Source organism: Euprymna scolopes, chromosome 13, assembly GCF_053919585.1.
Source record: "Euprymna scolopes isolate OS-2025 chromosome 13, ASM5391958v1, whole genome shotgun sequence".
NCBI classification, from domain to species: domain Eukaryota; kingdom Metazoa; phylum Mollusca; class Cephalopoda; order Sepiida; family Sepiolidae; genus Euprymna; species Euprymna scolopes.
The window spans coordinates 102,667,781-102,685,409 of record NC_136494.1 but is presented as its reverse complement, the minus strand read 5'-3'; the positions used below and the strand labels follow the sequence as shown (position 1 = coordinate 102,685,409).

General features: G+C 32.6%; 1 protein-coding gene across 2 annotated transcripts in view; it reads left to right on the top strand.

Moving 5' to 3' along the window:
* The window catches only part of LOC145292118 (inositol polyphosphate 5-phosphatase OCRL-like), a 161,547-nt gene that overhangs the window by 81,486 nt on the left and 62,432 nt on the right, over positions 1–17,629 (top strand). The window lies entirely within an intron of this gene.

Sequence of the window (17,629 nt, the reverse complement as noted above, 5' to 3'; positions counted from 1 at the left end):
CAAAAGCCTAAGATATATCTAGAGCTACCGCTCTACCCTCCCCTGCTTTATCCAGTGTATGGTATCTACATTCAGAGATTACAGTTAGGATGTCTGCGGTGGAACAGGCCTGCCTAAATTCATATTGTTGGTCGGTCAGATGTTTAGTATCTGTAAGATGGTGGACCAGAGCCTGGTTAATTATGGACTCAAATATTTTGGTAAAAAGTGTGAGGAAGCTAATGGGGCAGTAATTTACTGGGTCGGTTCTTTCGCCAGAATTCTTGAAAACTGGTACCACAGAAGCAGTTTTCCAGCAGGCAGGAAAGCAAGATTCATTAAGGCATTTGTTGTAAAGTTTGGAGAGAACTGGAGCTACTTCGGCAGAGCATTTTTTTAATAGCACAGTCGGGATGAGATCAGGTCCACATGCTTTTGAAGTGTCAAGATTTTTTATGATAGCATACACCTGAGAAGGGGTGATTTTTCAAATCGTCTAGTATGACGTCTGTCCGCAAAGGAAAGTCAGGGAGGTGGTGGTTAGCAGGGTCCAGTGTGGAGTTAGAGGCAAACCGACTGGTAAGCATGTTAGCCTTCTCGGTTGCTGAGCAAACAAGCTCATGATTGTTGGATAGTGGGGGAATAGTTGATTGCCCATTATTTACTACACTGTTGTAGATTTTCCAGAAGTCATGGGTTCCTAGATATTCTCTCTTAGCTGTCGCTATTTCTTTCTTACGGTTACTTCTGGCTTCTATATACTTCTGTCTGTTTGAACTAAACTTATGTCAGTTAAATCTGTGGTATGCATGCTGCCTTTTTGCAATGGCAGCTGCACAAGTAGAAGTAAACCATTGGGGAGAGTGGGGCTTGCTATAAAATTTCCGTGCAGGAACATGTGCTTCAATTGCTATTTTGAACCATTCAGTGGTCTCCTTGGCTCACTGTTCAGCAGGAAGTGAAAAGATATTTCGACATGGGGTGTCTCTGAGGAGATCCCTGATGGCTTTCCAGTCAGCTTTTTTATGATATCTCGTTTTGAGCTGTGGCTCTTCAGTTTTGGCTCTAGAGTTTAGGGCGATTTCAACCATTATCACTGCATGATCGGCGTTCCTGAGTGGGCTGTGGGCATTCGTTACAGAATCATCAGGAACTGTTGTCAGAAATAGATCTAAAAGTGAGGCATGTTGATCTTGCTGATCTGGGAAATGTGTCAGAAACGTAACCGTCTGAGATAGGGAGTGAGATATAGAGAAGCTATGTGTTGTGGTACCAGCTGCATCTGTGTAAGTAGAAAATCCAAGCCAGTTGCTGTGGTGGACATTGAAGTCACCAAATACATGAACTTGTGCGCTAGTATTGAGGGAAAGTGCTGTATCTATGCTGTCAGAGATTTTGTTTATTAGGGTACAGTCCTGGGTCGAAGTAGAGCGGTAGAGAAAATAAAAGTAACTAATGTTGTGTTGCATGTTAAGTCTAAAGCACATAAAGGCTTGATCATCCGATTCTAGTTTTGTTTCTCTAGTCAAGGGGAGGGTGTTACGAATATAGACTCCAAGCCCGTGCATATGTCTGTCAGAGTCCTTACGGCAGAGTGGGAGATATCCGGGCATGTTAAAGTAGTTAGAAGGGATAGAGGAGTCTAGGTTAGTCTCACTTAGTGCTAAGATATCCGGGGTGTTTGTTAGGAGAAATGCTTCAACATCATCTAAATTAGTTCTAAGCCCACGCATGTTCGTAAATGCAAGCCTCAAGGAAGGAGGCAAATTGGTTTTGTTTGAGTTTTGTCCTGGTTTAAGCGTAATTTTTGATTGTACTTGTTAGCTAGTATTAAAGAAAAAAAACAAAGTATTTGCATTTGCCTATTTTATTTTTTAGTTCCAACATTATATATATATATATATATATATGTGGTTATCTTTTAAACAGATCATCATTTTTGTCAGATATATCTTGCAATAGTTCACTTGCAATTTTGAAAAGTTTACATATCATTTTGAATTGATTAATTCTTGCATGTAATTTTGGTCGTTTTTCTATAATTTATAATTTTTCTTGTTGCATGTTAGAATTTCAGTCTCTGTTTTTTTGTTCTTTAATCACCTCTATATGCACATTGGTCCTAAGAGTTAAATGAAAAATTTAAAAATTAAATTAACAATATATTTCTTTAAAAAAAAAAAATGTAAAAAAATTTTTTTTTTTTTTTTATTAATTTTTTTTTTTCCAAACATTTTCTGAATTTTGTGACTAAGTCATTCAATAAAAGTATCTATTTAGAAATTTTGTTTTTAATTTTAAAAATATTTGAAAAAAAATTGTTCATTTTTAAATTCTGGATTCATTCATTTAACTTCCCCCCCCCCTATTTTTATTCTCCCATCTTTTGTTTTTTTCCCATTTTTTTATCACATTTAAACCTATTTGTTCTCTGATATGATTGATTTAAATTTAACCCAGTCCCAAAATACTACTCCTACTACTTTATTGACAACAACAAAAATGAAAATAAAATATCATTTCTTTTACTCAAACCTTTGTATTTTCTGGAATTGATAACTCTAAACTTTCATGTTTTTTTTTTGTTTTTGTTTTTTTTTTTTTACATGGGGATCACCACTTATCAAGGCCCGGAAGCCACTCAGGGATAAGGGTTATTTTGTGTACAATAATCAATGGGATATCGTAGTAACAGTTGGTATTGGAGATTTGATAAAGTGTCTTACTTAAGGGAGCGATTAATCAGGAATTTGTTTATGTTGGACTTGAAGACATCCAAGTTGTAGCCAGGTGGGAAACAGGCAAACGGAAGAAAATTCCACAGGCGTGCACTTCTCAGAAAAAAGCTATGTTCATGGAATCTACGTTTTGATTTAGGCACAGATAAAGAGTGAGGAAAATTACTGATAGTGGTTTTAGCTAGATGTTTATCATGACGGATTGGTGAGGGGGGACAAGAGATTGGAGCTCAGACGAGCACTTGCCATGGAAATAACGATAAAACAAAGACAGACTCGCAGCATCTCTTATGTGGGAGAGAGGTTGCAGGGAAGAGAAGAGAGCATCCCCCACTTTACAAACCCAAACATGTTCATTTTCGAGATATTAACAATTTCTTCTAATTGTGTACCTTTTCAGGGCCATTTATTCAAACATAACAATCTTGTTTCGGTTTTCTTCAGTGTTCTTAGAAGTCAAGAGGTCCCTTTTTGAAGCTAAGTTTTTTTACTTAAAAATAAAGATAATGTAAAGCCTGTTTGGAGTTAGAATGACAAACAAAATGATTGTCCCATTCAAGTCATAGTCGAGATTTGAAGATTTAATCTCTATATGAGATATGTAGATATTTGAATGTTCCATTAATTATCCTTTGTCTTTCTAATGTTCAGTTAGTAAAGAAGTAATCCTATGTCGAGGTTAAAGTGCTCATCCATATCTGGTTAGTCAAAATAACCTTTCTGTTCGGTGTACAGAGTTAAAAAAGAAAAAAAAATTGTGAAAATAAGTGTGGCATTTGGTTAAAATTTTTGTGAGAAAATCTGTTATTGTGTTTTAAATCGCTTTTTAACTTTTTGTTTCCCCTTATTATAGATCATGCCCACTAAAAATGGGGATAATGGAGCTCACCAACTACCTCTAAATTTTTGAAATGCAACTTAGAGTTTAAAATATATCTTTACACTTCCTTTAACAAGTCTTCTTATAGAGGTGACCTCTTCTTAATGACCTGGCCTTTCGTCAATTTCAAAATATTGCTGTATTTATAAAAATGATAGCTTTTCAAGTTTGTTTTTTGCCATCTGGAGCAAAGGGAAATTTTTTTCTAATTAGTTGACAGCAAAAGTTAACCCTGGGTGCAAGAAAGACAAAGGCAGATTTTCTTAAAGTTCTTCATTTTCTTTTTAGTTGCTTTATGCAATTCCTTATAAATATAGTGACAGAAGTAAGCTTAAGACAATGAGAACTGTTTTACAGTTATTTGAGTTCCTTCTTTAGCACTACCATACATGGTTATACTTTATGTTTGAAATATTTGGTATCATGTCATACAAATGGGTTTATCTGCCTTCATATGTTTGTGCCTACCATCATCATCATCATTATGCAGTCCATCAATCTTGACAATGACTAGTTGGAGCCTCAGTGCTTTATCTCTCGGTGTTGGCGTAGTCTCACTCCATCACCACAGGACTTTCCACCTTGGCTCCAAACTTGCTTGCGCTGTTTAGGTGCAGAATCTGTGGCGTATCAGATAGACACCCTCTGAACCTCCAATGCTCATGTCCAGTGGAGCGAACCTGCGACGACTGGCAGCAGAGGAGGCTGCAGCTTCTGGCCAAAAAGTGATCTCAGTGAGGTAAACAGTCACCCTATCGTGTCCGCTACTATGCCTTTTCTTTCTGGATAAGGTCCATAGCCTTTTAAGAAAAACTGCAAGGCAGCAGTAGGATTTGAAGTCAGAGTTCCCATCTCTTAGCCATTTGTGGTGATTGATTTTGGGGTTGGTCTCCTCTAGTCTTTGCCTAACCAAGGGCACCCACAAGACAGTGAGGTAAGGGTTGGTAGTGTGCCAGGGCATGTCCACATATCGGTGGGCAATAACGCACTACCTCTGGGGTCCCCTACTACTTCGAGATCTCCTACAAGTTTAACCTTGAGTCACAAGGCACCCAGTTACTGTGTGTGGCTAACATGGAGGCACTGTACAAGTCTTGATGATGGAGAGACTATGTACTGGCAGGGAAGACTTATGCATAGCTGCTCCCTTTTCACCACGAGATTAGCCAGCGGTGTTAGCTGGAAGCAGGAAGGCATGCAAGCATGAAGTTAACACTAACTTATACCTAACACACTAGACGCATCACATCCCTCTGCCGGATTAAGAATCCAAACGCACACACACTATTTGCCTACCATGGATAAGTAATTCGTACAATTACTTACTTTCCATACTGACAAGCATAAAAATGTGAAACATATATGCCTATGGATATAAAAATATCTATTTATTGAATCCCAAAAATAATTATATATAAATGAAAACTTGGAATTAAATTCAGTAAATTAAAAAAATATGACAAAATTATTATTCAACAAGGAATACAAAAATTAAAATTTTTTCCTTAATCCATGGATTTTCAATAAATGACTCATTTCATCAGAGGAAATTTTTTTAGCAAAATATGTTTATAGCAAGTCATAAATTTTGCTATTTAGCACAGATTGAAAAACTAAAAAGTGTGCATGAAAAGCCTAAAACAAGCCAAGCTTATAAAAAAGGATACTCCATGGTGTAATATTCCATGAAGAAATTTCTTCATTGAGCATGACTAAACCAATGGAAAATCTTTTCTTTTAACTTTTTTTTTTAAAGTTTTGTATCTGAATGTGTCTGACAAGTATCGAACATCAATAATTAAGAAAGTCCAATTTGGACCAAAGTTAACACTTTTATACAACCTAACATCACAAGTGCATTGAGGAAGTTTTATTATTGTATAAGCAGAAAAGCTCAGCCTATAAAATCAACTGTAAATTCTTTTATAAAACAGGGGTGCATTCAAAATGAATATTTTGTTTTAGAACACAATTGAACAACAATACTTGACTTTTGTATGTTTAACTTTTATTCAGGTAATTATGTAAAATAACTTCATAAAATTAACAGTTCGTTTTTTTTATAAGACAGGGGTGCATTCAGAATTAATGTTTCTGTAAAGCACAATTGAACCATGATACTTGACTTTTGCATTATAAACTTTAAGTAAAGCCATTATTTACAGAGAATTTTATAAAACCAACAGTAGATTCTCCACGGTGCAATGTAGACTACAATGTATTGTTGACTAAGTTACTGCGCGGAGGCATGTGAACCTTCCTCCCGATACACTATGAGGAGGGGGGAGAGGTTGTCCCTAACTAGAGCAGACAATCTATTTGATTAAAAAAACTAGGCGATTTCACCAATTTCAATGACTATAAAAATATGGGAAGGTGGAGCATTTGTTGATCCTCATTCAATTCTAGACAATGTCGAGTCTTCCTGCTAATATATATATATATATATGAATGAGAACTAAAAGAAATTAAACCTCAAAGTTTTAAAAAGTTTTCATTAAACAATAAAGATGAAGATGTTAGTCTAAGCAAAATCAATGTTTTTGTAAAAGCCAAAACCTATTTCGTCTTGTGTCAAAATTGAATTTCCTCTGTTGAAATACGAAGCAAAGCAGTCGTTATTTAGATACATGATGTAAATATTTGTTTTTTTGTATATATAAAAAAATTGTAATCTATAATTTGGTTTGGAGTTTTTTTTATTCGTTTTTTTTTTTTTTTTTAATTTGCAACAAAAAAAAAATCTTTCAAAAATGTGAATTGTGAGTTTTTACAGACTAATATCCTCATCTTTGCTAAGCTATAACATTATTTGATATGTAACTTTAATTTAATAGTAATGTTTTTCAAAGGTTAATAAGAATGAGTGATGTGGTACTTGATGGCAAGGCAGCATCTGATTGGTTAAGTTTAGTCATATAGCTAGAGAATAGATTGAAAATGATTTACTTAAAAACTTGCAGTTTAGGAATTGGACAGAAGAAGAAAAAAAATTGTTAAGAAATAGAAAATATTGGTACTATGTAACTCTACAATGTGCCTTCTGTAACCTTGGATGGTTTCAGGCATAGTAGTCGTTTTTTGTCCCAATCCAGAATATCCTTTTTAAGAAATTAGATATTGCCACATTAAAAACTTACCTTGTGGGTAGACAAATAAATAGTGATTCTTTTTCTATAGACTCTTCTTTGGCACACGTCCAATAATTAGAAAAAGTTTCAGATCATCAACAGAAGTGATATGTTGTAATATTTTATTTAAATCTTATCACCCATTTTTTTTTTTTTTTTTTTGCTTTGTTGGTTATTCTTGAAAATCAAAAAATATGACACTAGTGTAGTATAAAATGTTGAGTGATTGTAATCGTGTTCATTATTTTTTTCATATTAAACTAGAAATTGTGTTTGTAACAGTCTTATTGAAGTTAGAGTGTAAGCAGTGCTCTGATTTAGTTTTAACATTATTCTGTTTCATAATGAAAAAAATGTTTTTAAGATAATTGTTTTTTTTTTTTTTTTTACTAAACTTTTCAGTAATCAAAGCACAGATTTTCTCTCATCCAGTCATTTTTTTTTTTTGTTGTCTCAGCTTTTTTGTCAATATACCCAGCTTCTTCCTTCTTTCCAATGCTGTTGCAGTGTCATTATGAAATACTTATGCTATCCCATTTTAAGCATTTAAATTGTTGCAATATAAAATCTCCCACAAAAAAGTTTTGCTATTTAAAAAAGAAAGGTTTTATTTATAAAAAAAATCTTATTTAAAAATTTATGTATAACAAAATATGCTTGTAAATAAAATTGTTTGTAAATAAAATACTTTTTTTTTTCAATAGTAAAACTTTCTTTTTCCTTGAATAAAAATCTGTGATCTAAAAGTTATAAAAACACATGTCCTTCTGTTTATGATTCAACTCAATTGAAAATTAAAAAATTCAATATTACTGAAAAATGTGTCCTTTTAGGTATCGCTTATTTTGTGGGGCTTGACATCCATCGGGTTCAAAAACAATTGTTAATGAAGCATTTTTTTAAAACGTAAAAAAAAAAAATACATTAGATGAGATTACCTTTCTGAATTTTTGAGATGAGGATTGGTTATATGTATTATTATTCATCGGACTACTGTTCTAATCTTGAGTGTGATTTTCACAACGTTTCGGTCGATATAACCTCCGACCTTCTTCAGGTGTATCTTGTCGAACTCCGGAATTTGGACAAAATTTCGAGCGGAACCTTTTATTTACTTCATGGGGGTAGCATGCTCTTGTTCCGTCCTCCATGACTGGATAGAGGTCTAAAGTAATTCGCTATTGTATTTTCGGTCACCCACATTGAGGATTGAACCTTCAACCTTCAGGAGAATATCACTTTTACAATTGATTTTTTCCAGTACTCTAACCACTGCGCCACGAATCACTCAACATTTTATACTACACTAGTGTCGTCCGCAAGGACTCGTGGTGCAGTGGTTAGAGTACTGGGAAAAATCAATTGTTAAAGTGATATTCTCCTGAAGGTTGAAGGTTCAATCTTCAGTGTGGGCGGCCAAAATATACATTTGCGAATTACTTAGGATCTCTATCCAGTCATGGCTGATGGAACAAGAGCACACTACCCCGTGAAGTAAATAAAGGGTTCCGCTCGAAATTTCGTCCAAATTCCCGAGTTCGACAGAAACATTCCTGAGTTCGACAAGATACACCTGAAGAAGGTCGGAGGTTATATCGACCAAAATGTGAAAATCATACTCAAGATGAGAACAGTAGTCCGATGAATAATAATACATTAGATGAGATGTTCAATATGCTTTCTGTAAGTAATTGCAGAAAGATGTAAATGGTTAAACGAGTTTAAGCATTGATTGCTTCAAGCTTCCATCAGCAGTTTTTAAGAATTTTATGTCTGTGACCTCTCCCCTTTATAATTGAAATTGGCATAACAATAAATATGAAATAGTAAAATCTATCACATAGATATTTACACTTTGAAGTAAGGAGTATTGGCTTTGAGCCAAGTAATCATGTCCCTTTGGACGCATGATGTATGGCCGTTACTCCATCATATTGTCTAATCCGTCATTTTCTAAAATAGATGGGAGAAGAAAAATACTTTAGCACATGGTGAAATGTTTGTGTAAATTATGTAAGGTTAATCTAAATTGTATGGTTTTTATCATCTACTCTGTAACAGCAGCATGCAGAGGTCCGGTAATATTTGCAATCAACTCCTTGATTGGAATCCTTAAAGATTCCAGTATAAGTCCTAGTTCAGAGAAATAAGTGAAAAGGAGATTGTTTGAATGTATTGGACCATCAATTTGGATGCCTGGAGCTATGGCCTTGCTCCACATTGCAAGCCATTTGACGTTTATCTCCCTTCCACACAAGATCAAGAAAGTGGAGTTTGAAAAGCCAGATCTATAGTGGAAGCATTTTGGCCTGCAAAAATGCCTGAACAATCTCATTAATATTTGTGTGTGATGAAATCAAAGTACATTTTGAAGCTTTTGATTGATACAACTTTAAATTTTAAATGATAAGCCTTGAAATTTCATTTGATGCAACTTCAAATTCTAGTTGATAAGACTTGAAATTTTAATCGATACAACTTGAAATTTTAATTAATACGGCTTCAAATTTTAATTGATATGACTTTAAATTGTAATTGATATGACTTTAAATTGTAATTGATATGACTTTAAATTGTAATTGGTATGACTTTAAATTGTAATTGATACGACTTTAAATTGTATTTGATACGACTTTAAATTGTAATTGATACGACTTGAAATCTTAATTGATACGACTTGAAATTTTCTCATTTTGTATCAATTTGACAACGATTTTAAATTATTCAATGATAAAGTCTAATGAAATGGATGATTGACAGTTGAATGATGATGAATACTATGAAAAGATTGAAAATCTCTACATATTCATTCAAAACAATAGGAAATAATTTATTCTCCTTTGTTAGAAAAATCACTTATGAAATATGAGGACTAATGAACGAAATAGAGAAGCAAGAGTTATGAGACTGACAAAGTAAACCCAGGGTGCACTTTCTAATCAACATGGATTTCATCTTGTTTTATTACTTAAATTATTTAACAGGAAAAAAAAAACTGATTGAATTGATCCCCCACTTTTTGTTTCACCTTATTATAGATAACGTCCGCTAAAAATGGGGATAATGGTCTGAAGGAGCTCACCAACTACCTCTAAATTTTTGAAATGCAAACACCTTGAGTATATGATGTTTGTTTTTTAGTTTTTTTCTGTTTTTTTTTTTTCATTTGTTCTATCTTACAATTAAGGCCACCATTGTTGCTAGGTTGCGACACACGCACACAGCCAAGATGAGGCTCGCTGCTCTCTCACCCACAATCTGCTAACCAGGTGACCCTTCAAAATGCTAACCTTCTTTGATGTTTTGCTTTTGGTTGCCCAACACACATGCTTATTTTGGTGATACCTCCCCTCTTCCTGCTCGCCCCTTTCTCTCTCCTGCATGTTCTATGCTGTCGCCAATATAACTGTTGACGCTATTTTTGTTTGTTTGTCTCTATTTTAAAAAAAATAACTACATTCATAAACTCTTCATTTTAATGTATCAAAATGAATTATTTTGTTGTTTTTTTTATTTTTTATGATAGCCATTTTATCCGGATCTTTCATAGCTTCTGATTTTTCCCATAACATGGTAGACTGCTGAATCTATTATCAGCCATGGTCCTTTTTTTTAGGATGAGAAGTATAATTAACCATATATCAGCAACATCCATATTTTTTCAAAGATATCTATAGTCTCATTTATAAAACTTGCTATGTCTGTCTGTCTGTCTGTCTCCATTTTTCAAATTGCATCTCCACCAAAATGGTAGGTCACAGAACGATGTGAAACAGCTCAAATGATTGCATTTTTTGTCAACCATTTTAGGGGTTTTTAGCCAGTTAAGCTGTTTTTAAAAAGTCAAAAAAGGGATAAAAATTAAAGGAATCAGAACTTCCCAAGCGTGAGTTGATTAAAACTATACTTATATGCATGCACAAATCATTTGACATTTTTTACATTTATGTTTATTTTTAATGATTTCATATCCGAGTGACAATAGTTTAGTGCTAACGTCATTAGCTTTAATGCATCAGTTTTGCGCCAGTTTCAGCTTCGATTCTAGCTGATGACACCCAAGTCATATTTTCTTTTTTTACTTTTGAAATCATGACTATACATTAGGTACAATATCATATGAAATAATCGATAGAGAATTGACTTTATTATAATATATACAAAATCTAGATAAATTAAAATATATTTTACTGCTGGGCAACTCCGGGCGCCACTCGCTAGTTGGTTATAAAGATTAGAGTGTCTTTTATACCTACTGTCTGATGCGTATTGATTATAAAAATGGTGAAATAGACTTACTAGTTCTTAGACACCGCACATTGAACTATGCTTCCCATCGATATCCAATTCACCGCAGGCAATATTCTAAGAAGCGACGTATTTGAACTGACAAATAATTTGCCTGGTAAACAATCTGTCTTTAAAACTCCAACATATGTCTGAGTCTGAGTAACTGTCCATCAACTGTAATTTTATTATTTTCTACTCTTCAAAATTTTTTTCTGTCAAAATATATTTGGTATTGCATTTAGTTTTCATCTAATTTAACTTTGATTTTCTTTATGTTCTTCATTTTGTCAACCACAGCGACTATAAAAATGCTAAAGTTTACAAGTTCTCACAACCTTGGCTACTGAATGTTCCTTCTGTGCACATAGCTCCACATGATCCTCCTAGAATGAGGGCTTACTGCCCTGCAACCAAAACTTATTTTTTACTTTCAAAGGGATCCCAAACTGAGGGAAGACAAAAGTCATTTGTTCAACTTGATCTTCCTCCCAAATCACTTACCAGTGAGTAGAGGTAGACAGAGGGATTGAAATTAATCTTGTCATCACGTCATTTCCACTTCTAAATACTCAACATATCTTCCAACAAACTGACTTTTATTATGCAATGCCATAATCACTTCTATCCCCACGGTCCAAGCGATCTTCAACTTAGCAATCCTAATTTCCCATAATCCTTAACTACCCAAGCCACATATTAGTGGATCTACTCACTCTATATGTGACATTTCTATACAAAAGAATCGATTTAACTCGACGATGGATTGAGTTTAGAAAAGTTGACCCTGTTAAAATCATCCTACTGTAAAATACATACATTGATTGTATTCATTTTTCAATATTTTTTTGCATGTTCTCAATGAAAAGGTTTTCAGTAAATAATTTGAATAAATGTATATTGCTAAGATTTTCTTGTGAGCACATGTTTGCGTTCTTTCCAAGATACGCAGTCGCCATGTTGTCTGTGCTATGTTTTTTTTTTTACTACACATGATGCTGATATAAGTAAAAAGGATATTAAAAATAGGACAGTTAAATTTTCACACACACACACTTATACAGATATATATAGGTGAGAATTTAATGCCTACCAGACATCACCTTTTAGTGTTCTTGGTCTTTCTGTGAGGAGTTTGTCAGAACAACCTGGCATACTTCACCCTATAAGTATATTCTGACCAAATATTTAAAATCGGTCTCTTTATTGATTCTTTGCCATTGATGGGTTTTTTTTTCTACAAAATTAGTATTAGATTTTGGTCCATCAGTTTTTCCTGGAGATTATTGCAGCATGTTGTTAAGATTAATAAGATGCAATTCGATTTCATTCCTTTCTGAAAATATATTGTAAAAATCAAAATTATTTCCAAATAGCTACCATTTTTTTTTCAAAGAGTTGTAACTCTGTATTCGTTCATGCAGAGTTATTTCTCTTTAATTGAAACAGATAATATTTTGAAAAAAAGAAAGTATCTGGATTTCAAACACTATCTAAAATAAGCAACAACCAAAAGGATATTTTTTTCAGTAACATTGGATTTTAAAACTTTTACTTCCGATTGAATCATAAACTTTGCTATTTACTTACCTCCACACGAGGGCTCTTTTTTATGTAAAGAAGGAAAGGGGATTCTATTAAATATTTATTTACAAACATGATAAAATAAAATCTTAAAAATACATAGTCTTACTTGCAAAATATTTTAATCAACAAATGAAAAGTATATTTAAAATAAAAACATTACAGAAATGTCCTAGTAGGGAAGCAAAAAGTTTGTACAACACCCCCCCTTTTTTTTTATTAAAAATGTTTTCTTTTTATCTAAATTTCTAAGGTCCACTCTGGATTTGGGCAAGAATAAAAGTTGCCTCAGTCTAGAAGAATTTCTCCTTAAAATAAATACAAAAAACTAACAATGAGGAAGAGTTTTAAAAAAAAGTTTTGTGCATTTCTATCTGCATGCAAGATCAATGACAACACTATAAATACATACTTTTATTTACAAGCACGTTTTGTTATATCCATACGTTTAATTAAAAACCTTTTTGTACATAAAACTTTATATTAAAAAAAAAATATTTGATAAAAATCCTGTGATAGAAAAGTTAGAAAAATGCATATTCTTTTGCATATGATTCAACCGGAAATAAAAGTTGGAAAATTTGGTGTTACTAAAACAAGTGTCCTTTTGGTTGATGCTCATATTTTTGGGGTGCTTGAAATCAAATGACATAGTTTTAAAAAATATTGCTAGTAAATACATTATCAGGTATTTACTGGCAAAAATGCTATTTCAAGCTGAAGCATGACAGACAAACCAAAAGACTGAGCCTCTTATAAAAATGTGAGGATGCATCTGTTGCTATTTATTTGCCTCCTCACAAGAATAGCGTTGGATACTAGGTTTTTAATGTGTGAAGAAATCCAGCCGCCTGAAAACAGCTAATCCACTTTGATCATAGTCTGAAGGCCATGTATATTCTAAAGAAATCTTGAATAAACTTGTCTTTCTTTTTCAATTTTCCTTGCAAAAAAAATGTTTTTTCTTGTATAATATCATGTTTACACTAATTTGATTCGAATATTGTCGTATACAGATAAATCATATGGCCATGTTAAAGGAATGGATGAGAGTTCTAGAATTAGTAGCCCAGCTGGGGCTTTTCCCTTGGTACCAAAACTAAGAGAGTCTAGGCCATTATTGACATAACTTTTTCCCTATTAACTGAGGTATGGCTTTAATCCTGCACAGTTCTAAGAGGTTCACCCTTCCAGGCTTTACCTTCTCCCGTTGAGGAGGTTATTGCTTATCGCCTGAGGTGCCCAGCCATTTTTTACAGACCAGAGTGCTCTTCCTCTAGCTTGCTGACTCTTTAATTCCACTGCATAAACCTTGTGTTACATAATCGCACTGTAATGATTTAGATGTAGAACAGTTGAGGTAGCAGGTTCAGTTGAGAGGGAATGGCCAAGGGATGAAATGATAAGAATAGACATGGGAGAAAGAGGGATAAATAAAGATATTAAGATATACAAATAAGATTTTTTGTATAGCTTAAAGATTTTCTTTGTCGTTTTATTTTATTTATTTATTTATTTTTTTTTCAAATTATGAATACATCTTTATAGATTTTATGTGAATATATAAAATCATTATAGTCTTTTAATTAATAAATTCCAATGTCAATAAATTAATAAAAATTTTTTTTTACATTTCTGTATTTTTCAGATGAGGATTAATAATTCGTATTATCTGAGTTATTTGAACCTCTGTTCTCATCTTGGGTGTTATTCTTACTACATTTTGGTCAATGTAATTTCCGGTATTTTCCAGGTGTATCTTGTCAGACACAAGGATCTTTCTATTGAACTCTGGGATCTGTACAGAATTTTGAATGGGACCCTTTATTTAATCCATGGGGGTAGCATGCTCTTTTTGCGTCATGACTAGATAGAATTCTTAATTTGCAATTGTATTCTTAGTATCACTTGCACTGATGATTGAACTTTTAGCATTCACAGAATGCTAATTAGAACTGAATTTTACTTAGTACTTTATCTGTTAAGCCACAAGTCCTTGCGGGCGGAAAGATTCCAGAGTTAATACAGGTACAGCTGAAGATGGTTGGAAATTACGCCAATTGAAACATTGTGAAACACTCAAGATGAGAACAGTATTCTGAATAATCTAAATACCCCCCTCCCCCAATACAAATTTTAATTTATATTTTTCATTAATTTTTCATAAAATTTAGCAGGAGAAAAATTGAATATTTGTGTATGTTATTAATATGTTTTATTGTTTGTTTACTTATTCTTTTTAATTGAATGTTTTCTGTACAATTTATTTGGATGAAGGTGTGTCTGCTTTTTTTAAAAAATTTTTTTAACTTTTTTTTTCATTTAGTGAAAATTTGTTTTTATTTGCTATCTTTTTTGTTGCTTTTTTAAATTTATTTTTCTCTTGTAATTAGTGATAATTAATTTTCATTTTACTGCTGTTTTTTTTTTTTATTGTTTGTGTTGTCAACAGTTTAGGCCTTTGAATATTTGCTTTAACAAGCATGAGTTTTCTGATTGTGAAACGCCATCACCACATTTGAAATTTAATTTTTTTTTTTTTCAGTTTTACAAATTTCCCATAAACTTTTTTTCTGATTTATGAAGTATAGCTATCATTTTTTTGTGGGATCTTACATATCTATGAATTGTTGTGCATCCTGTTTTAAGACTCAATTTAAAATTAATTTCTTTATAAATTTTGTTAAACATTGTCTCTGCATATTTTTACGACAATAAGCAACAGTGAATGTTGTTGTTTTCTTTTAGAATTCAATTCCAGATCATAGAGCAAATAGAAAAATCCACATTAAACAAAAGCTTATACTATTTTGACTAAAATTCAAATTTTTCTTTTTGAATTTATTGGCATGAAAAAATCGTAAAGTATAATGAGCCACGTAACAAGATATTTTTTTTTATCTATATACGATCTATATATTTTTCCAAAGCCAATTTAGAATTAATTTTTTTATTTGTGAGACCTGTGGAAATTCCACAGTGTTTTGTATATTAATTTGTATGATTCGCTCTTAATAATATTCCTTTTCGAAATAATGTTTATCAGTAAATAGTATTAAGACAAAAATGACCATTTCTTAATCTGTTAAATAATTTCACTTAAATATATTTTAAATAAAACGAATGTGTTTTTTATTTATTTAAATTTGCAACAATTTTAATTCTTTTTAAGACAATATTCTTTGTCTTATTATAAAATAATTGTGAGCTAAATTATTCTCTAAATAAATAAAACAAATGTCACTTTTTAAAATTTATTTAACATTGTAAATAAATAAAACAAATTAAAATTGCAAATAAATAAAACAAATGTCACTTTTTAAAATTTATTTAAAATTGTACTGTTTTAGTCAATGTGATGTCATTGATTTTGGAACAATTCATTTTAAAATAAGTAATGTCAGATTTTTTTGTTTTTTATCTGAACAACATAAGATAACCAATCAACTATGTTGAATGGATGATCTCATTTTTTTTTTTGTGTGTGTGAAAGGTGATAACGTACATACAAACATGAAATGCCTTAGCATATTATATTATACAGATGAATTAAAGTTTAGTATTTTTTTTTTCTCCTACCCCCCCCCCCCAATGAAACAAATGTATCATAAATTTTTAAGTTTAGCTGAATTTTCAGTATCAAAGTAATTCGTTAATTTTTAAAATCTTAATATAAGTAATTTTTAGATAAATTTGAAATTTTTTTTCTTACGTATATTACTTTTGTTGACCCCAAGCAAGGCATATTGCTGCTTGGATAAAAGGGGCTACTATTTAGTACCATGTCCACAGGGGACTATGTAAGGTGATGACCAATATATCTGTTCATATTACATTTAAACTTTTGCATGTTAGTACAGTCAGAGAAGCGGGAAACAGGAAGGAAATTCCAAAGCCTAGTAGTCCAAGGGAAGACACTATTAGTATAGAAGGATGTCTGTCATCTAGGGACTTCTGCAGTGAAGAGGTGGGATTTTGCTGCTAGAGAGGTTTGTCGGAGATATGCATGTTGAGGGGGTACAAGTGCAATGATGGTGACGTTACCACTGTACCAACGTGACATGCACATGAACTGATTAAAAATTAAAAATAAACTAAGATGAATGTACAAAATGTATAACAATTTTTTTTATTTTGACCCTTTTTGACCCCTTAAAAACTATTTTAACCGGCTAAAGACCTATAAAAGAACGGTCCGTAAAAAATCCAATCATTTGATGTCTCTAGTGCTGCTCTGCGACTTTTTGTTTCAGAGGAGATAGAGTTTGAAAATATGGAGACAAACAGACATATATGTGTTTATTAGGTGACTTTATTTTAAATGTTTTTAATCATGAATTTAAGTCTTCCCTTCATTTTTGCGTTATATATACATACTAGCGGGGGGGGGGCTTTGCCTGGGCGTAAAATATGCTTAAATATGATATAATAATTTGTCCAGATTTTGTATATATTATTATAGTCATGATTACAAAAGTAAAAACAAAACAAAACATATTTGGGTGCCATCAGCTAGAATCGAAACCAAGACTGTATCATTCAAAGCTGGTGACGTTACCACTTTACCAACATGACACGCATATGAACTGATTAAAAATTAAAAATAAACTAGGATGAATGTACAAAATGCATAACGATTTTTTCAATTTTGACCCTTTTTGACCCCTTAAAAACTATTTTAACCGGCTAAAGACCCATAAAAGAACGGCCCGTAAAAAATCCAATCATTTGAGGTCCCTAGTGCCGCTCTGTGACTTTTTGTTTTGGAGCAGATAAAGTTTACAAATATGGAGACAGACATATAACTGTTTATATATTAGATGAGAGAGAGAGAGAGAGAGAGGGAGAGAGAGAGAGAGAGAGAGAGAGACTAGCAGGGCTACCTGGCATTGCCTGGGGCAAAAGTGTAATATATTTCTATTAAAACTACTATTTCTCTACCTCTCTATTTTTCTCTCTTTCCTCCGTTTTCCCCTCCCTATCTCTAAACCCCTCTTTTTCCTCCACTTAGCAATTTTTGTCTAAATGGA